Here is a 22194-nt window from a genome sequence, read left to right on the forward strand (position 1 = left end):
TAACACATATATTCAAGTGTGCTAGTTTTTGGACGTTATCTTAAGTTATTTGGTTAGATGAACTCCAGATTTGGCTAATCTATTGTATATGCACAGATATAATACTGTAGAGCTTCCTATTAAAATATGAATGTAAAAGAGAGATTAGTGAGGGCTGTACTTATATATGCTGAGCACTGTATGTTGTTCACCCAGAGTGTTTACATGGTCACACAGCAGTAACACAACAAGCATTGAGTTTGGGCTAGCTTCTGCAGATAGACATTGCTGTACACTGCCCTTGATGGGTGAGTGGGGGAGTGTCTGTTGTCTCTCAGGTGTGAATTATTCATGAGCATTGTCACTCACACATACAGCTGAGATCACCCAAAACAAACTTAACAAAATGTAGATCATTGTAATGTTTTCTCTGAATGAGAGAACAGAATAATTTCACATAATTGTGCAGTAAATATTCTAGTCTACAAGACTGCTTACTCTAAACTCTTGTTCAGGCACATTCAGTCTGGTTTATGGATCTTATTTCAGCTACATTTTTTCTCTAAAACCTACTAACCACACATAATATTTATTTCTAAAAAAACACCAGCATGTACATCAACATTTCTCACATATTATTGTAGCTCAGTTTGTGCTGAACACAAATGAAACACATGTTGGCCAGTTCTGTGTAATAAGTAGCTGAAATAAGCACAGATGTCAGGGCATGTCAAAACATCTCAGGGGTCCCAAAATCACCCCAGACCCCTGAGGGTTAACTACAGGTATAGTATGAGCAGTGTGAAACACAATCACTGATAACCCATAATTCCTGTTATCTGGAGTTTAGTATCACCCAGGGTTAACATGTTCAAGCATGAAGAGCTCTAATATGAAACTGTCTGACTGTAGTTATTGTAGAGTGGAGAATCATTTACATCAGTGTGTCCAGTTTACAGTGTTGACTCTTCAGTCCATCAGAGAGCTTCTTCACTCCTGAATCCTGCAGGTCATTGTGACTCAGCTCCAGCTCTCTCAGCACACAGTTTGAGGATTGTAGAGCTGAAGACAAACTCTCACAGCACTGAACAGTGAGTTTACACATGTCCAATCTGAGAAAGAAGAACACATTACTAAAAACACACTGTTAATGTGATCTGTCTGATGTAACAAAACAAAAAAAAAAAAATCAATCAGTCAATCAATCAAGCAAGCAGGTGTTTAAACTCAGACCTCAGTGTCTCCAGTTTACAGTGTTGACTCTTCAGTCCATCAGAGAGCTTCTTCACTCCTGAATCCAGCAGGTCATTGTTACTCAGGTCCAGCTCTCTCAGCACACAGTTTGAGGATTGTAGAGCTGAAGACAAAATCTCACAGCACTGAACAGTGAGTTTACACATGTCCAATCTGAGAAAGAAGAACACACATTACTAAAAACACACTGTTAATGTGATCTGTCGGATGTAACAAAGCAAAAAAATCAATCAATCAGTCAGATACTTAAACTCAGACCTCAGTGTGTCCAGTTTACAGTGTTGACTCTTCAGTCCATCAGAGAGAAGCTTCACTCCTGAATCCTGCAGGTCATTGTTACTCAGGTCCAGCTCTCTCAGCACACAGTTTGAGGATTGTAGAACTGAAGACAAACTCTCACAGCACTGAACAGTGAGATTACAGCCCTGTAGTCTGTGTAGAGGACAAACACAATATGTATGTGTTAATCTGGTGTGTTTAATAGTCTGAAGCACGTCTGACTGAAGTGACTGGTTTAACTTCACTAGTTAGTGAGCACATCTGCTGATTTTAGCTTTAAATAGTATGTATGTCTATAAAACACAATTAAATGGCTTGCTTCAGATGTTCCAATAGCCCAACTCTTTATTAATGTAACGAGGAGACTGACACGGAGGGATCCATTTTGCAGTATTTAATAGACACTGTTCAATCACAAACATACAATACGCACTAAAGTGCGAACTCACATCAACAGCAATCAATATAGATCGTGGGGCTGGCAGCTGACAGACACAGAGTGATTTACCAGGCATAGATCAGAGGCAGGCGGCATGGTTCAGAGTCTGTATAACTAGCCTGGGTTGAGGGCAGGCAGAAGGCAACTCAGAGTCAGAAACAGTCCGGGGTAAAGCACAGAAGATCAGGCAGGGAATACCGCTAAGAAATGTTGGCCGTGGCTAAACAAGACTTCGCAATGAACTGGTGTTTGAGTGTGGCTTATAAAGGGAGCGTGGGTCGTTAACTGGATTCAGTTCAGGTGTGTGCATAATCAGTCTAGGTGGATGATGTAATGCTTAGAAGTCCGGGGATGGTGGCCTCTGCTGGCCAGCGAGGGGAATGACTGGGACTGAGTCGGTGACAATTAAACTCCTAACACAGCAAAACAAGATTTATTTTATTTTATTTATTGTTATTATTATTGTTTTAATTATGGTTTTATTCATTATTATTATTTAACAAACAAACCAATGACAATAATCAAATTCAAAAATTGAAAATTGAAATTCAGTTCAGGTTTAAACTCCGAGTTGGTTGAACCTCCTCTCTGAAACAGACCCCAGCTCTAAAACCTGACTGAAATTTATCAAAAACATTATTATTCAACATGAAATCATTCAGCTGTACAGACACAATCCTCTCTAAAACCTTTAGATAAAAGGCCAGAATTACAGGATCTGCTCTGGTTTACTGTCTAGTAGTCCCTGCCTTGGCTTTATCCTCCTCTCGGTCCACCTGCCTGTCAGTTTCCCCCTCACCATCTGTCCTGTACTCTGTCATGGTTTCATTAACCTGCCTCTCCCCCATCACCCGTGTCCACTGTAACACCTCCAGCTGCTGAACTTACTCTAGACTTGTGTTTTTCTCTGAGGATTATCTGGAATCTTCTCATAGAAGGGAGCTGTGTCACGGTCGTGGTTGTCCTGTCCTTGTACTGTTGTGTTGTCCTTGTGTTCTCTGTGTTCACCCCAGATTTCCCCATGTTACCCGTTAGTTGCCCAGTTACTCTTCACCCCCTTGTTAACTCACTAGTCTCTGTGATTAAGCTCTTCTGTTTCAGTCATTATGTGTTGATCATAGTTTGCTGTATGTGTGTGTGTGTTTCTCTTGCTTGTGTTTTCTGGTATTCAGCTCTGGCATTTTCTTCGTGTATGGATTATATTTAACATTAGAACTAAACCTAGATCAACTTCTTGCATTTGTTCTGCCTGCCTGCATGATTAGAAGAAGATATAATAAACAAGAGGGTTGCATGGCGGTTCACTGGTAAGCACTTTCGCCTAACAACAAGAAGGTCGCTGGTTTGAGTCCCAGCTCCAGTTTCCCCCACAGTGTGAAGACATATGGTATAGGTGAATGGGGTGAACAAAACTGACCATAGTGTATGAGTGTGTGTCTGTGTCATTGTTACCTTATAATTATCAGCATAGATACGAGTCAAAATAGACAGAATGGAGAAAACATCAGTGTGATCATTCCACTCCAGTCCAGAAAGGACTTTAAAGGTGCTGTATCATTTTATAGCTGACTTGTGTGCAATTTAGATGATAACAGCCATATAACCCTGCAGCCCAAGACCGGTTACTCCCTGAAGCTAAGCAGGGCTGAGCCTGGCCAGTATCTGGCTGTGAGACCACATGGGAAAACGAGGTTGCTGTTGGAAGTGGTGTCAGTGAGGCCAGCAGGGGGCGCACATCCTGTGATCTGCATGAGTCCTAATGCGCTAGTGAAAGTGAAGGGGACACTACACTGTCAGTGGGCGCCGTCTTTCGGATGAGACATTAAACCGTGGTCCTGACTATGTGTGGTCTTTAAAAATCCCATGGCACTTCTCGTAAAGAGCAGGGGTGTAACCCCAGTGTCCTGGCCAAAGTCCCTCAATCAGCCCTTACGATCATGGCCTCCCAATTATCTCCATGTCTTTTTTATGACAGCTAAACACCATTAGCTATTGGCCTACATGGTAGGACAAACAACTGGTGTGTAAGTCAATGGTTACAGGTTTCAGTTTTCTTCAAATTATCTTCTTTTATGTTCAACAGGAGAAAACAAAGTTTTAGAAAGGTTTATATCCATAAAGAGTGGGTAAGAATTAGTAAATTCACTTTTTGGGTAAACTATCCCTTAAACAACAACTGCCAAAACCAGAATCGGAATGTTATTTAAAAAACACTAAAACATTACATAATGAATAATTATTATTGTATTTTGCAGTTTAGTTGATATCAATATTGTTCATGTTCATTGACATGATGTCATGTCATTTCTTATTTTCATCCGCTTATCCATGGCCGGGTCGCAGGGGCAGCAGTCTTAGGAGAGAACCCAAGACTTTCCTCTCCCCAAACACTTGCACCAGCTCCTCCGGGTGGATCCTGAGGCATTCCCAGGCCAGCTGAGAGACATAGTCCCTCCAGCGTGTCCCCGGTGGGACAGATGCCCGAGCCAACTCAGCTGACTTCTGCTCTTCAGTGTTTGAACTCTCAGCAGTGAAAAGTAAACCACACTGAACTGAACTGAACTTCAACACAAAACTGAACTGACACTGTTTCAATTTACTATGATCTTCTACGTGAACCTGCTTTGACGCAATCTACATTGTTAAAGTGCTATAGAAATAAAGATGAATTGGATTGTCGATGTGGAGGTGCAGTGGCTCTGAGCTCCTCCCATATGGCAGAGCTCCAGACCCTGTCTATAAGGGTGCGCTCTGCAACCCTGCGAAGCAAACTCATTTTGGCTGCTTGTATCCAAAATCTTGTCCTTTCGGTCATGACCTAAATCTCATGACCATTAACATAATATACTGTATTATTTAAATTCAGGAAATGTCTACTTCTTAGATGAAAGAAGGACGTTGACTTACAGAGCTCTTTTGGAGGTTTTGATGACTGCTGATAGTCTGATGAGACACTCGTCTGATCTCTGGAATTTCTGAAGCTCAAACTCCTCCAGCTCCTCCTCTGAGGTCAACAACACAAAGACCAGAGCAGACCACTGGGCAGGTGAAAGGCGAGCATATGACAGACTTCCTTCTCTAAGGTGGGATTGAATCTCTTTCAGCAGAGTTTGGTCATTCAGTTCATTCAGACAGTAGAACAGATTGATGGATCTCTCTGGAGACAGATTCCCTTCAAGTTTCTGCTTGATGTAGTCAATTATTTCCTCTTTGCTCTGGTCTCTGTCATCCTGCTGTGTCAACAGGCCTCGTAAGAGTTGTCGATTGGACTGGAGTGACAGACCGAGAAGGAAACGAAGGTAAAGGTCCAGATGTCCATTCTCACTTTTCAGAGCCTTGTCCACTGCAGTCTTCAGATCTCATCTCTGCTTTTTTCTGCTTGTGTCTTGTCATTGTCTAGAATCAGATGTTGATAAAGCGCTGCAATGAACTCCTGAATGCTCAAGTGAAGAAAGCAGTACATGGTACCAAGAATGATTCCCGTCTCCTCCTTAAAGATCTGGGTACACATGCCTGAGTACACCGATGCCTTATAGACGTCAATGCCACAGTCTTTCAGATCGCTCTCATAGAAGATCACATTGTTTCTTTCCAGCTGCTGGAAGGCCAGTTTCCCCAGTGAAAGGATGAGCTTTGGATCCCAGGAGACATCTGCTGTGTTTTCTCCATCAAACTTTCTTCTACTCTGCTGGATCTGAAAGCGGAGAAAGTGTGTGTACATCTGTGTCAGAGTCTTGGGAGATTCCTGCAGTGTTTCTGCATGAGCCCTGTGTTTCAGTTTCAGTATGTTCTGGAGAACAGTGGCTGAAATCCAGCAGAAGACTGGGATGTGGCACATAATAAAGAGACTCTTTGACTGTTTAATGTGATCAATGATTTCTCTGGCCTGATTTTGATCTGTGAGTCTCTTTCTGAAGTACTCCTCCTTTTGGGCATCATTGAATCCTCGTATCTCTGTCAGCTGGTCGATACAGTCAGCAGGAATCTTACTGGCAGCTGCTGGTCTGCTGGTGATCCAGATGAGAGCAGAAGGAGGCAGATTTCCCTTGATGAGGTTCGTCAGGAGAACATTCAGAGAGACTGCTGAAGATACATCACCACAAGTCTCATTACCAGCAAAGTTCAGAGGAAGACGACATTCATCCAATCCATCAAGGATGAACAGGACTTTGAATCGTGTGCTTCTTGTAAGGTTCAGTCCTTTAGTCTCTGGGAAAAACTGAGTTATGAGGTCTTTTAAACTTTGTCTTTTTTTCTTCTTTAAGTTCATCTCTCTGAATGGAAGAGGAAATATGAAGCTGATGTCTTGATTTTCTTTCCCTTCAGCCCAATCCAGAACAAACTTTTGCACAGAGACTGATTTCCCGATGCCAGCAACTCCTTTTGTCAGGACAGTTCTGATCTGCTCGTCTTGTTCAGCTGCTTCAAACAAATGTTTGCATTCAACCTGTATCTCTAGTGACTGATGACATCTGGAAGCAGCTTCAATCTGTCTGATCTCATGTTCAGTGTTGACCTGTTCACTCGCACCCTGAGTGATATAGAGATCTGTGTAGATCTTATTCAGAAGTGTGGAGTCTCCTTGCTGAGCAATTCCTTCAAACACACGTTGATATTTCCTCTTCAGGCTACATTTAAGCTGATTAATGAAGAACAGCTCACCTAAACACAGAAGCAAAGAAACAGAGAGATGTAGTCTCGACTTATTTGTAAGTGTCAGTCTGACAGATCGCCATGAGTAGGGCCAGACACAACTTTTAGTTATTTTCTTTTACTGGAACGACTGTCTGAAAACAAAACATGCACACAAAAATAGAGATATTTTATTTTTAAAAGAAAAATTTTATAATTTATTGTTCCCAGAAAAAGGCTCTTTCATTTGAGGGCTCAAGCACTCCAAAGCAAGATCCAAGGACAACTTCATTATTATTTAGGAAATGCACAGTGTGAGCCGGCTTTACAATGTTTATTTTACAACTCATCTTTGTTCTTGTTTTCCTTTGCTCAACTCTATATTCCATATTTGTTCATTCTGTCTGTGCAAATGAGTAGTAAATTATAGTTTTTATAGTTTTATCTTAGTGTGCTGCTGGGAGTGAGGTCTTCTCTCTTTGTGAGACATACATTGGGTAAAAGGCTTAATAAAGATCTTGCAGTTGGACTATGATTCTGCTAATGCTCAATTTTTTCAACAGCCATGCAGACTCCTGATGACAGAGAATGAGGGGCTGCTTTAAAGAAATTCAATAAACTTTAATGAGTGTAGTATTCATAATGTCCATTCCAGTTAAAGAGCTGTGTGTCTGAGAGAGCAGAATGCAATGACGTACCAGTTCCTTCAGGGTTCGAGCTGTTGTTAAAATTCACTGGGCCTGTGGTGATGTTTCCAGTGAGTACAGGAGCATTTACAACTACTCCTGAAACAGCTTTCACGTCAGTACTGAATGCAGTTTGAGCACTGCTGCTCGTCTGACCTGCAATAGAGATAAAGATTAATATTATTTTATAAAAGACAACTATTTTATTACTGATAATATTATTAATAATCCATTACATGTATATATCACTTTTCTTAGTGCTCAAAGCTCTTTAAGGCCGGGACAGTGTGAGCTGGCTTTACATTTACATTTACATTTAGTCATTTAGCAGACGCTTTTATCCAAAGCGACTTAAAAATGAGGACAAGGAAGCAATTTACACAACTATAAGAGCAACAATGAATAAGTGCTGTAGGCAAGTTTCAGGTCTGTAAAGTCTAAGAAGGGAAGAATTAGTAGTATTAGTATTTATTTATTTATTTATTTTTGGGTACAGTTAGTGTGATATCCAGAGAGGCAATTGCAGATTAGGAGGTGGAGTGGAGACTAAATAGTTGAGATTTTAGTCGTTTCTTGAAAGTAGCGAGTGACTCTGCTGTTCTGATGCAGTTAGGGAGTTCATTCCACCAACTGGGCAGATTGAGCGTGAGCGAAAGTGATTTCTTCCCTCTTTGGGATGGAACCATGAGGCGACGTTCATTCACAGAACGCAAGTTTCTGGAGGGCACATAGATCTGCAGATGTGAGAGCAGATAAGGAGCAAGGCCAGAAGTCACTTTGTAGGCAAACATCAGAGCTTTGAATTTGATGCGAGCAGCAACTGGCAGCCAGTGCAAATGGACTAGCAGCGGAGTGACATGTGCTCTTTTAGGTTCATTGAAGACAACTCGTGCTGCTGCATTCTGGAGCAGTTGAAGAGGCTTGATAGAGTTAGCTGGGAGCCCAGCTAGTAGAGAGTTGCATTAATCCAGTTTGGAGAGAACAAGAGCTTGAACAAGGAGTTGAGCTGCATGTTCAGATAAGAAGGGTCAGATCTTTCTGATGTTATAGAGTGTGAATCTGCACGATCGAGCAGTTCTAGAAATGTGGTCAGAGAAGTTTAGTTGGTCATCAATCGTTACTCCAAGGCTTTTCACCATTTTGGATGCAGTAATGCCCCATCCATCTGGATTGAAAAGTTATGGTGTAGAGTCGAGTTGGCAGAAACTACAAGCATTTCCGTTATTGCGAGGTTCAGCTGAAGATGATGATCTTTCATCCAGTGTGAAATATCCAACAGGCAGGCTGAGATGCGAGCTGGAACTGAGGGATCATCAGTGTGAAAAGAGAGGTATAGCTGGGTATCATCAGCATAGCAGTGGTAGGAGAATCCATGTCTCTGAATGACTGGTCCTAGAGATGATGTGTAGATGGAGAAGAGAAGTGGCCCAAGAACAGAGCCTTGAGGTACCCCAGTGTTTAGATGCTGTAAGTTGGACACCTCTCCCCTCCAAGACACCCTGAATGACCTGTCAGTGAGGTAAGAGCTGAACCATTGTATAACAGTGCCCAATTTACAATATGTTCCTGTTTCAGAAATGTTTGTTGCAACTTATTCTTAGCTTTTTCATTCTTGATTTCATTTCTTTATTAACATAGATATGTCTTGTGCTTTCCATCACAAAAAAGAACAATTGCACATATAAATAAAGTAACAAATTCAGATGAACGAAGTTAAATGTGGTGATTAGCCACACCGGTTGCGCGATTAGGGGGGTGTAACCCTTTGATTACTTTGGAAGCATATAAAAGGGCTTTGCTCTGAGCTTCAGACGATACGTCTGGGGGAACCTCAAGGGACATTGTTCCAGCATATTGTTTGGGCAGAGGGCAGGTAGGACTTGTTTACCAGTGTGCAGTATTGTTGATGTTTGGGCTAGATTTATTGAGGCTTTCTGTGTTCCCAGGGTGGACCAGGAGACTAGAGAAATTGTGTGTGTAACTAGGGGAGTGAGTAAGTGCGTAAAGCTTATAGCATCCATAAAGGTATGTTCCCACTCTGTTTGGCATGGTGCAGGCGTGATGTAAGCTCCGAAACCAACCTTATTGTTTCTCTCACAGCATCGCAGCTTCGCTGGAAGCACCTCCAGGGTGCAGCAGGTTGTTTAAAGGGGGGGCTGCTCTGACTGTTTACATCTTGGCACGGGCGATCTTTCGGTCGCGCTGCCGTTGCATGGTGGAGTGATTCCTGTGATGGAGCGGATGCCTTCAGCTCTCCAGACGGAAAGCTGTGGTGTACTTGATGATGTTTCCTGCTCGCACGTGAGTGTCTGTTAGACGGCGTGATCGATGCATCTGCTTGAAACTTCTCCCAATTATCCGGTTGCTTTTAGAGGAAACGTCACGCCGACCGCCCGCCGGATGACTTTTTGTGACACGTCCGTCGGCTACATGATCGGGAGCGGGGCCAACAGGAAGTGAGTTGCTCTGTAGTGAACGTTTGGGACAGTGTTTTGGTTTAAATTCTTTTTTTTCTTTTGTCTGTTTGTTGATCTAAATGTTCTTTTGATGATTTTTTATATTTTTCTATGCCTCTGTTCTGATCCTGTTTTACTGGATTCAGCAACGTCATGGTTCAGTGTAGGTAAAGTCAAACCTTTTCATGCTGCTTCCCACACTCTTATTGTAGGGGGAGCGAGTGCGGGGGTGGGAAAGTGTTTATTTACATGTAAACTGATCGCTTGTCTCTAGAATATTGTGGGGGTTCATCTTTGGTTTGTTTGTATTATCTGTTTGTACTAGGACTGACTGTTGGGCATTTAATTGTTGCAAGGACACTTTTATTGCAAGTGAATAATCCCTTTTAGTGTGTGTGTGTGTGTGTGTGTGTTTGTGTGTGTTCCCCAGTTTTGATATTTCCTTCTTTCTCCAGAGCAGAGTCCCATACAGTTTTCGTCTCCATTACCCACAGTTTGGTGGAGGGTTTGCTGAGTTGGAGTCGTCCACACTGGGTGATTTTAATGTAGTGCTGTGATTTTTGTAGTGCTAATCCTCACGGGTGTTGCAGTGCTCTGAATTGGTAGCGGCGGGGACTCTGGCTCTGGAGAGGTGGAGGACCAGCAGTCTATGACTCCAAGGGAATCTACAAAAACTGAGTATTGAACCGTTTTAATGGTGTCCATTTTATGGTGTTGTAAAAATAAACATTGTTACATTGCACAGATTCTGAATCCTTTATCTTTCTGTCTCTGCAAACCTGGGTAGCTTTGGCTAATATTTTGGGTCTCTGGTCCCTTTCATACCAGGGTGGCGTAGTCGCTTTATTTATATTTATAAAGTTGTGTACTTGACGTAGCATCTCTAAACTAGCCCCACCGCCCGTTCAAACCAACAATATATTCACACACATTAGCTATATACATCATATTAAATATATTTACATTCATTGCTCAGAAGCTGTGCAATACATGTTATGACAATACATCTGACTCAAAAAACAATGCTAGGACAGGGTTTTAACATGAAAGATTTAAACTGAAAATGATCACATTTGTAAAGTTTGACAGGGAATTAAACAATACCTTGCTTCTGTGTATTCTCCAGATCTTCAGCTAATTGATTCTGCTTTATTTTCCTCAGGGTGTCCACTGTGATCTTCACAGCTCCTTCTGGTCCAAAACATGACACCAACTTATCCACAGTCTTCAACCTGTCTGCATTCTCCATTTCAGCTTTTGAAACACATCCATGATCATTCGTTAAATACCACTGAAACTCCTTGAGTTCAGCTTCTACCAGTTCATCCAGTGAGTTCTTGAGCCGCTGTTTAACATTCGCCATGGTGCTTCACCCACTCACAGCTACAGGACAAGAGCAACAACATCTGCATTGGTTTACAATTAACATATGGTCTAAGCATTTATTTATTATTTGAATAATGAAATTACCCTGTGAGTAGAAACTTCACATTTCAGAAAGTTAAATATTGAAAACTGATTGTCACTACTTTAAGTGGCTCTAACTAACCAGGAATAATGTAGATGTTTGTTTGTCTACTTAACTTGTGTCTTGAGCAGAAGCTCTGTAACTTCTTCCTGTATCATCATACAGGAGTGTTTATTTAGATATTCAACTGATTAAACACAACCATTTTAGACAACTCATAAAACCAGTTTCAGATGACAGGTGAGACCGGAGGAGAACCACACACAAATGTCCACTATTCAAAGACCCTGGCGAACTACATAATATGAGTACAAATACCCATCACTGTGGTGGTACCCTAAAAGTTTACATCTTATAATTCATATGCGGTGCAAAATAAGGGCATCATGGACATTCAAAGATACAGTGATACTTAATGTACCTTATTGGTACATATTTATCTAAGAGTGTTGTAGAATTTTTGCAAAAAAGTGAAAACTAAAGAAAAACTGAAGACTAATATAATATAAAAGCTCTTGGGATGTAGTTGTACATGCTCAGAATCCTCTGAATCATGTTGTTTTTATTGTGACACACATGGCCACCTAGACCTAAGTTTATGCTGTTTAATGCAGACATGGGAAAAGAACTGGATGATCATTGCAGCAGCTCGAGAATGTACTAGAGTAGCAAGAATTCTTGCCCAGGTTTGTTATAAAGCTGGTAGAGTAGACATTCATCCACCACTGGCTTACAGCATGTGGGCCAAACATTGCCCAGGTTTGGCAGAGGTGGCACCGTCTTTCAAGCAGCATGCAAGACATGGGCCAGATGTCAAATGTAGTATTTGGGCCAGATGTTAAAAATTTAAATGTAAGTTTGGCCTATCTTGAGCCACTTTTAAAATTCATTTCAATTAGTTTTTGAGTAAATTAATATTTTGGTGCACAATACTGTTTTCATCTTCCTGTTTGCATTTTCCAATGCCTTTATTTGAATCCAGGAAACAATCCAGATTTATAAATCTGTTGTTTCTTGTATGTTGTGAAATAACTGAGTTTAACATACATTACATATATTTTATTAACTAAATTATTATTTTACAAATTATATTGTTATTAACCATGACTAACCATTACCATTATTAATGTGCCTAAAGCCCAATGCCTCATGGGTTTCTCAATTTCAGTCATGACACACCAAATCTGGCTTCCAGACAATGGCCAAACATTGGGACAGAGCTGGCCCAGTTCAGGACAAGTTATAATAGGTAAATAACATGACTGAGACTAGGCCCTTATATGGAAGCTAGACTTGGTCCAATGCGTTCACTGTTTTCGCGGTCTCCTGAGTTTGTTCTTCCAAAGTGACCAGGCAAGACTGGTTTTCACAAGAGTGCAAGTCCGTTCTCTGCGTTGTTGAACTTGAGAAACATGTTTCGATCTCTGATTGATCTCTTACAGTCACATCATGCGATTTTACAGGTCAGAGATCACCAAGCTTGAACTTTGCAATGCAGCAAACTGCAAAACTTGTGGCATGAGCTTGTGTTTCCAGCCTGTCACATTCGAGTGTATATAAATGGAGAACAGTGCAGTATGACTGCGGCTTAACTCTGCTGCTGAGTTAATTTAACTCAGTTTAGAGTGAAACCAAACAGACTCTGAGCTGAGGAAATGTTACTCAGAGGATTTTGCTGTTTCTGAGAGTCAGATGATCATTTGCACCTGTTGCTCGTCACTCTACCAGCTCAACAGCTGAGCAGCATGTCTGCCATCCTGAGCCTGATGTCAGAGAGATGAAGCTCTGTCCTGCATCTCTGTAGTGTTGCTGAACTCAATAGCAAGTGAACAGGGAATTTATTCATTCTCAAGAGCCTGAAACAGTAGCAGGCACAAATAAGTTTGTGAAACTGAAATAGCTGTCAACAGGTTGATGCAAGGGAAGTCTAATACAGAGAAGAAACTCAGCTTCAGGAAGCGAGCTCGCTACTAACTGAACTCAGCAAGGACAGCCTGATGAGACACAAACGTGAACCACAGCAAACTGACAATGTGAAACGCTGATATAAGTATAGTAATGATTGTCAGCAGCTGTAGCGTGCTGATGAGTCAGCTGAGTGGTGCTAAACAACAAGGAATCAGTGACAACAATACCACGTGACCGCACTGATGCTGAAGGTAGGGATGCACCAATTAATTAATTTGTGTCCTTGCCGATACAGAGTACCGATACTTCATAGATTTGGTTTCAACAAAGTTTATTTGTTTGTTTAACAGAAGGCTGTTTCAAGCCAAAAAATATACACTAAATGTAGCATGTCTCGCTGTCATTTGAAATATGCAATTCATAACACATTAGAGGACCTGGGGGCTGTTCCAGAAAGCAGGTTATGTGACATACCCGGGTAAGTTTGAGAGTAAGTAGGTGGATAACTTCAACTTTAGTTCCAAAATCGGAGGTAACTTCTGGGTATGTTAAGTAGCCATAGCAACTTACTCTCTGAAGATTACCTGCTCCGGAGCAGGTTATCTTCAGAGAGTAAGTTGCTATGTTTCAGAGTTTGTCTGTTTCAGAGAGTTTACTGAGCATTGCGTGCTCTTTTGATGAGAATATTTATGGATGTGGACACACAGATACAAGTTTTTTTGTTGTGAGAGGCCTATAAGTGCATAGTTTTTTTCATAACCAAATTCATAATGTTAATGTATTTAACAAACCTTTTTGAAATCAAATGTGACAAACCGCGGGTCTGCGCTTACCATAAAAAACATTCAGTGCAGCTCTTTGTATTCGCGTCAGGGCATTTTAGGCAACTGTACAATGTGGCAGTAGGACCACCTGTACAGTACGCCTGGCACTGAACTGATTTTTACACTTTTGTACAGTTCCTTGGTTATAAATCACTGTGTATCATTACACAGATGACTCAGAGCACGGGAATAGCGTAGTGGACAGTGCGTTGATGAAGTACAATGGAGCGCACAACGGAGCAAGTTCGAATCTCACATACAGATCTTGTTTTTTTTCTCTCCTTCTGCACCCTCACATTTTTCTGTATAATATTATAAGTGGCAGCTTTGTCTTTTGTAGGAAAATATATCTTTAATTTAAGATGTAGGACGTCGTTCTTATATATACATTCACGCACACACACCTACATTTTTTAATAGAATATTTTTTTCAGGGTTTCTAAATGCTATTGTGTGCATTAATTGCAGCCGATTTTAAAGCTCCATCAGTCACTAAAGGAAACTGATGATATAAAATTTGTCCAAAGTATAAGTGTGCAGGTACAACTTAATTTTCTATCCTTAATCTTTTGGTGTTTCAACTATTAAACTCATTACTGCTTCCACTTACCAGCTCATCACACACCCCACCTCATCACTATGTTGAGGCTAAATGGCTGATTTTCAGGAAGTGTATAATACAAATATAGTAAAAAAAAAAACTATAAGGAAAATGGTGCTTAACAGAATGTTTATTTTTATAATATTTGTATTATAAAATAGAATCATTACTGGGCACTACATTGTTACTTGCTGGAGGACAAAAGATACCCTTTTCTGCCTTATACAATGACACGTACCTGCAGCCTGACCCAGAGGAAATCTCAGTGACCCAAGCAGACAAAACAGAAGGAAGAGTGCTAAAAAATATATAATTAGTCAAAAAACTGTTTAATCAAATAGTTTGGTCTGTTCATTTCTTCATTTCCTGAAATAAAATGAATGATTTTGTACACAGCTTTATACACACACCTTTCAACGTGTAACATATTTTTCATATACATTTCTCACCTTAAGTTGATGCTCATGTGACTTTATATTTGAAGATGGACCTTATACAGCTACTTTAGAATTTAAATATGTAGATAAAAAATTTTGTGATCCAAGAGTAATATTCAAATATGGAAAAGTGCAGAAAATTCTTACACTGCTTGTTAGTTGAGGCAGAAGGAACTTTGTCTGCATGCAAAATAAAAAGAACCTAAAGCTATCTGACAACAATCACTTACAACAGTGACAGAGTGTGTGGTGTAAGTCAAAAACTCAACCACTGAAAAGCCTTTATTATAGGACACAGCAGTTAGACAGGCCTCTTTCTATTAGCTGCATGTCAGAAAGAATATTCTAGAGTGTTAAATAAAGAGCTCCAGTAATTAAATATTACCTTTTAGGAGAATGTTTCTGTGTTTAATGACTTTGGACAGAGTTCTAGCTCCAGAAAGATTACAATTTCTATAAGCCTTATTAGTCAATACACATATTGTGGCCTTAAGAAATTAATGGCAAGAAAAATAAATGCATGAATGGTTACACAACATACTCAAAAATGATGTTAAAGAGTAGTTTAATTTATCATTACAATAAAATGAAGGGTGGCATGTGTAATTTAATGAACTAATAGGCCTAAATTTTCCTATTATTTATTTTTTATTTTCTTATCTATTTCTTATTCTATATTTCTTTCCTTCGTTGAAGCAGATGTGTAATCTCTGTTTTAACCTCCAGCTTCGCCTCTGTAAAGTGCGTTGCCCTTTTTTTCTCACCGTGACTTTCTATGGTGACTCGTGAATTCGGCGATCTACTGAAAATGCCTTCAGGTGTGTGCCGTGCAAGCGCATTAACCCGCGGTTATCTTCAGAAGGTTGATTTAACTAACTCTTGTCACCTGTTTTGGAACCAACATACTCGCGGTAAGCAGGTTTTGGGTAAATCAACCGAGAGTTTAGGTTTTAGCAGATGGTAAGTTAACCCAGCTTTCTGGAATACCCCCCTGTACAGTCTTTGCAGTGTGTAAACTTATGCCGAGTTCAGACTGCATGGTTTTCAAAGTAGTCAAGTCACAGATGTTTTCACACTGCTTGACTATCTGGGCTAGCGTTTCGTTGCTGCTTTGTTTACACTGCAAGATGGATCGGCGACAGGGGCTTTCACATTGCATGACTTTACTATAGGAAGAATCGCCGACAACTTCGTCCAAACTACGTCTCACAGCCCAAAACACGTAGTGTATCTTTTGTTATTAATTACATAATGAAAAAGAAGCCTTGAATGGGGTTGAACATGTACATGTTTGATCACCTGGGTTTAAAGGGAATTAGCCATTTCTCCTCAATGTTGATAATAAACTAATTTCTTTCTGGATGAAACGTCAAACAGACACGGTTGCTCCTGAGTATTGTCAAACCTCCACTAGTTTTTCCTCCATTTTGTTGGTCCAAATAAACCCAAAAAGAGCACTTTTAACTTCTCCCGCAACCTCCTGCTGGCCTGCAGCAGGTATACACACACACGTACACACAAGTGAATGCCGCTCTCTCATTGGCTGTAGGCGATGGCTGATGTTATTTTCAGTCATAACTCATTTCACACAGCATGATTTGAATCTCTCAGATCGCGTCTTTGATAGTTCATATTGTGTGATTATCACTCCAATTTGCCTGGGATTTCAGACATTTGTTGTCGATTTCTCAAAACCTGTCAGCGAGCCAAAATCGGGGCTAAAATCATGCAGTCTGAACTAGGCATTACAGGGTGGTGTTGGTCAATAGTCTTACTGCGCACCACGTTATTGAACTGTAATATCTCTGAAATTATGCTACCTGATAGCCAATATTAGCTTGAAAGATAAAAAAAACAGAAAGCATTTTAAAAAAGGAACAACACGCAAATCGCCAACAAATAAAACTGGCCTCAAGGAGTTCAGCACCTGTCATGTCAGTGTAGTGTGTATAGCGCCCTGTCAACTGCCGCTGGTGAGAGAGAGTGCACACATAAGAGCTCAAAGCCGGCATATAACCAAAAGAGAGATTATATTGTTATAAATATTCCATTAACAATACTTATCGAAATATTTATACATTTACATGAAATGTTGATTGAGATTGTGTGATGTGTATAGACTGTCTGATCTTTAGGGAAGCTGTAAACTGCACGCGGGCGGTGACGCAGATGTTCTGCTCTGACTAAGTTTTTTTTTTAGCCTGTAGTTTTTAGATCAGGGGTGCTCAATCCTGTTCCTGGAGATCTACCTTCCTGTACAATTTAGCTCCTACCCTGATTAAACCCACCTGAACCAATTAATTAGGACCTGAAATCCACTTGATAATTACAGGCATGTGTGTTTAATAAGGGTTTCAACTGAAATCTGCAGGAAGATAGATCTCCAGGAACAGGATTGGCCACCCCTGCTTTAGATCATTTACATAATGTTCCATTACTTAAAATTTATTTTATTTTTTATTTATATTTATAAATAAAATGAGTGCTAGCTTGTTTAGCTGTGATCATTATGCAAGGATCATATTACATATTCGGTTTATTCTTCAGTCGCCTAAAGATTTGTTAATAATGTATTTTATAAACGGATTGTTTATAAGAACTAAGCTATTAATTTATAATACATTAGGCTAATTAATACATTACTAGTAAACACAGAACATCAGCCTACCACACCCAAACACACAACACAGAAAGAACACACAGACCCACAACATGCGTTACTAAGATTGTACCAAGTACAGTATTACCAAACTTGGAAAAGTGACCTGTTACATTTCTGCATCAAAGCAAAAACTAATATATTACAGTAATTGCAACACTAATATTAAAAGCAGAGTAAAAGCTTCTACTGCTGATAGATAGAAAGAAAGACAGAGATCTCAGGGCAATGACCTAGAACTTCTCCACCAGAGTAAAAGACTATCACCTGCAGCTCAATCCAGCAAAACTTCTAGTCCTGCCTGCACTGACTACACATCATATCTTCATGATCAAACTGGAGTCCGCTAAAATTAACCCTTCCCATTCAGTCAGGAATCCTGGGGTGATCTTTGATGACCAAACACAGCACAATCATGCAGTCAGGAACACTCTGAGATGTTCAATAAAGTCAATCTGAACCCTTGACTAATATTCCAACAATGGCTGAATAATTGTGACCTCAAACGATTGGGAAAAACGTTTGTATTTATTTTTATTTTAATGTACTTTTGAAGGGGGCAGCACGATGGCGCAGTGGGTAGCACGATTGCCTACAACAAGAAGGTCACTGGTTCAAGCCCTGGGCTGGGTCAGTTGGCATTTCTGTGTGGAGTTTGCATGTTCCCCCTATCTTGGCGTGGGTTTCCACTGGGTGCTCCGGTTTCCACCACAGTCCAAACACATGTGCTATATATATGAGTGTGAATGTAAGGGTTTATTGGTGTTTCCCAGTTTTGGGTTGCAGCTAGAAGGGTATCCGCTGTGTAAAACATATGCTGGATAAATTGGCGGTTCATTCCACTGTGGCGACCCCTGATTAATATAGAGCAGTTGTCACCAAACTTGTTCCTGGAGGGCCGGTGTCTTGAAGATTTTAGCTCCAACCCTAATCAAACACACCTGAACAAGCTAATCAAGCTCTTACTAGGTATATTGAAACATCCTGGCAGGTGTGTTGAGGCAAGTTGGAACTAAACCCTGCAGGGACACCGGCCCTCCAGGAACGAGATTAGTGACCCCTGATATAGAGACTAAGCTGAAAATGAAATGAATGAGTGAATGTACTTTTGAAAATGATTTTCCTTATTTTAGAGGAGAATTTGTTACTTTGTTTTCTGCTTTAGTTTTGAGAAATGTCACGATCTCTGAAATGTACAGGTTTAATAGTATTTAGACAAATTAAAGTGTATAAATAATGTAAAACAGGTGACAGTTGTAGCCACAGCAGTTGTTTATCATCAGAATCAGTTAAAGCAGAAACGCTTCAGGCAAACAAATGAAACCGGTCTGACTGCTGAAACTCTTCAGGGTTTTCAGCTCATGTATCGACACATAAGATTGTGTGACTCCACTGTACTGTAAATCACCATGGTCAGATAAAGACACTCAGCTCTTCTTTTCCACAAATTTACACCCATAAAATAAACTAAATGCATTATTGAATACTGTTATTGCAGTTTGAGTTTTCTGCATTTTAGAGATTCTGTAAGGGCTCACTCACAGTATGCTATCCGAACTGTGCCAGGCCTGTTTTCCTGTACGTTTGAGAAGTGTGAGTGCCCTGACTTGGGCTCAGATATGGTTAAATTGTCCAGCCCTGACCCGGTTGGAAGAGGTGTGCCAGAAGTCTCAGTAACACAAAGAGATGATCGACGGATAATCAGACGACGTTCATAGATGATATAAAGCACAGAAAGAGCAAACTCTCACCTCAAATAATGCCTGCAGATCTGTCTGTTCCTTCGCTGAACTGTTGAGCTGAACAACACGTCTGAAAATTCTTTCACTTCTGAAAAGCAACAAACTTGTTTGAGATATGAGGAAATAAGCTGTCAGATGAAAGACACGGACACACAAGAAGATAAGAATAGAAGATAGAAATGGAGGCTTTGCTCAGCTGGTAAAAGCAGTGTTGACAGTACAAAAGTAAAGCAGTCACTGTGATATAACAGGTCACTTTTCCAAATGTGTTAAATATTGTACTTGTTATAATCTCAGTGACACAAGTCACCATGAGTGAATTTTAGCCCCAGTTAAGCCGTGTGTTTTATATTGTCCCTGTTGGGAAGTGTGTAGAGTTTAAAAGAGTAAAAGTAGCACAATAACAATGATGAAGCTGTTGAAAAGGCTTCTATAAGCTTATTTTATTCTATTAGCATTTTAGATACGTTTTAGACAGTATTGATCTCTGTAACACTACAGCAGAGCCAGACACAGATTCATCACTGCAGGATGGCAGACATGTTGCTCAGCTTTTGAGCTTATTTCAGCTGATTTCATCTCAGCCTGTGACTGGAGTCAGTTGAAGTGTTTGTGTTTGTCTTCAGTGATTCTGCTTATTAACAGCAGGTCTTCATCATCAGTGCTCGATCATCATTTAATTGTCTGATTAACTCAATGTAGAGAGGGAGCAGACAGAATCTGAGCTGAGGAAATGTTACTCAGAGGAGTTGTGTGGTAGTGTGTCATTCAAACACAGCTTGTGCGCTGATCTGAGGTATGTTTAGCAGATTCTGGACAATAGACAGCATAATATATAAAACAAACCAGGCAATGTAACACCCCCACCAATATATTTTCAAGCATCAACCAACGTCTTGGAAATAAAAGCTCTGTACAAACCAAATACTCATGTTTATATGTTTACTCTACAGCACAATAATCTCTCGAAAGCTCTGCTGTTTAAACCTTTACAGTATACTGGATATTCAAGATCTGCTCTTCATCATCATCATCAGGTTGATACAGTCCTGTCCTGTACTTTTGAGCATTGGTGAATGTCCTAAAGCACATACAGGATGATCTACGCCAGGGTTGTTAAACTCAAGTCCTAACAGACTCAATAATCTGACAGGCTATCACATGAACCACTGCTGGATCTGGGTTATAAGAGAATATCTGTGTGGAACTGATCTGCAAACTTGATTTGATCACAGTGATCGTCTCTCTGTTCTATTAAATAATTAAAACACATTACAGATAAGAATCTGACTTTAATATTAGATAAACTCTAGGCAACACTTCAAATGCTGGAGGAAAGTCAGACTTTCTGCTGAATGTTCACCCTGTCAGACGATGTGTTGATGAACACAAACCTCTCGCTGCTGAATGTAGAGTCTGAATGAGTTCAGATGAACTGTTCTGATGGTCTGCTGTATTTGATCATAACAGTACAGAGTACAGTAAGGGTTATCATGTGTCTGTAGAAGCAGAGATACTGACAAACAAAGATCTGGAGATCATGGAAACACTGCAATATTTACAGCTCAGAGGATGTGGAATCAGACAGGACTGATGATGATGATGAATAATAGTGCAGCAGACCCTCACTGATGATCCTGATATCAGTCACAGCAGCTCATATTAAGCTGGACTCAATAAAAGAATTTCTCCAGCTGATTTCACTGAATATACTCTATACATGCTGTGATGTTTGTGTCTTCATAAGAAGCAGTTTCACTGTTTCAGGATCAAGTATTCTGTGGAAGAAGAAGGCAGTCCTCCAAATGAACCTGTTTAGCTGTGAAAGGTGTCTCAAAGTTGTGTAGAACATGGATTTTTAGAATTAGACATAAAATAACTGCAGTGAAAATACAAATAGGTGCTGACGATGTTTACAAAATGAACTATAGATGACATAAATCAAAACACTTTGTTTTATTACCAATAGACAGTTTGCTAAAATAACAATCTCAGGATCTGACCAAAGAAATTGACATTTAAATCCATCTGAAAGATATATCAATGAGTACAGAGCAAAACAAACTGTGTACTTTCCTGTGTACTGCGTGCTCAAATTTTCAGTGCTTCAATTGGTCTAGATTAGGCAGGGATGTCAAACTCAATTCCCAAAGGGCTGCAGCTCTGCACAGTTTAGTACCAATCCTAATTAAACACACCTGATCAAACTAAATGAATCCTTCAGGCTTGTTTAAAACCTACCAGTAAGTGTGTTGAAGCAGGGTTGGAACTAAACTGTGCAGGGCTGCGGCCCTCCAGGAATTAAGTTTGACATCCCTGGTGTAGGGAATAGAGACTGAGGGTAGGGATGGTGAGTATGGACACAGAATAGCACTAGTTTTACTCTGGTCATTTTTGAGTAAGATGCTAATGGTCTAATCCAATAAAATAAGTGATGCTAAGCTCTGATGGTTGAATATAGTCTGGAGACCCATTCATTTCACATGGCGGTCACTTTTGACCAGGATCACCACAGGTTCGGTAAACGTAGTCCTATGTACGTTTCTGGAGACCGCGAATTATGTAGCCTGAAGTATGTGTGGCTGCTATTAGTTTTTTAAACCAACAATACCGGATGGTATGACGCCGTTTCCTTTTTGCACTTGCTAGCTGACCGCTTACCTCCATGTGGCTGACTTTCCTGCTGTAACCTGTTTGTCCCGTAATCTTAATGACAGGGTTTGAGTCTGATGAAGAACGGTTCCATAAAATGGGTCAAAAACAGAATCCAAAAAATAAAATAAACAAGCAAATAACAGGGTGAGAATATGGTAAAATCTGAAAACATGGT

General features: G+C 40.3%; 2 protein-coding genes and 1 pseudogene across 3 annotated transcripts in view; 2 read left to right on the forward strand and 1 right to left on the reverse strand.

The window, feature by feature from the left end:
* Positions 1-19415, reverse strand: part of LOC141381831 (protein NLRC3-like) — a 26493-nt pseudogene extending 7078 nt beyond the window's left edge. The window contains exons 1-7 of the transcript XR_015483994.1: positions 19374-19415; positions 10830-11108; positions 7282-7425; positions 4859-6613; positions 1492-1665; positions 1213-1386; positions 918-1091 (exon numbers count right to left, since the gene is read on the reverse strand). The product of XR_015483994.1 is annotated as a protein NLRC3-like (transcript). The remainder of the gene's footprint in view (positions 1-917; positions 1092-1212; positions 1387-1491; positions 1666-4858; positions 6614-7281; positions 7426-10829; positions 11109-19373) is intronic.
* Positions 1-22194, forward strand: part of LOC100537855 (uncharacterized) — a 150258-nt gene that overhangs the window by 102776 nt on the left and 25288 nt on the right. The gene's annotated exons all lie outside the window — the stretch shown is intronic.
* Positions 1-22194, forward strand: part of LOC147845162 (uncharacterized) — an 83481-nt gene that overhangs the window by 58476 nt on the left and 2811 nt on the right. The gene's annotated exons all lie outside the window — the stretch shown is intronic.

Source organism: Danio rerio, chromosome 4 (genome assembly GCF_052040795.2).
Source record: "Danio rerio strain M-AB ecotype USA chromosome 4, GRCz13ab, whole genome shotgun sequence".
In the NCBI taxonomy this organism is placed as follows: domain Eukaryota; kingdom Metazoa; phylum Chordata; class Actinopteri; order Cypriniformes; family Danionidae; genus Danio; species Danio rerio.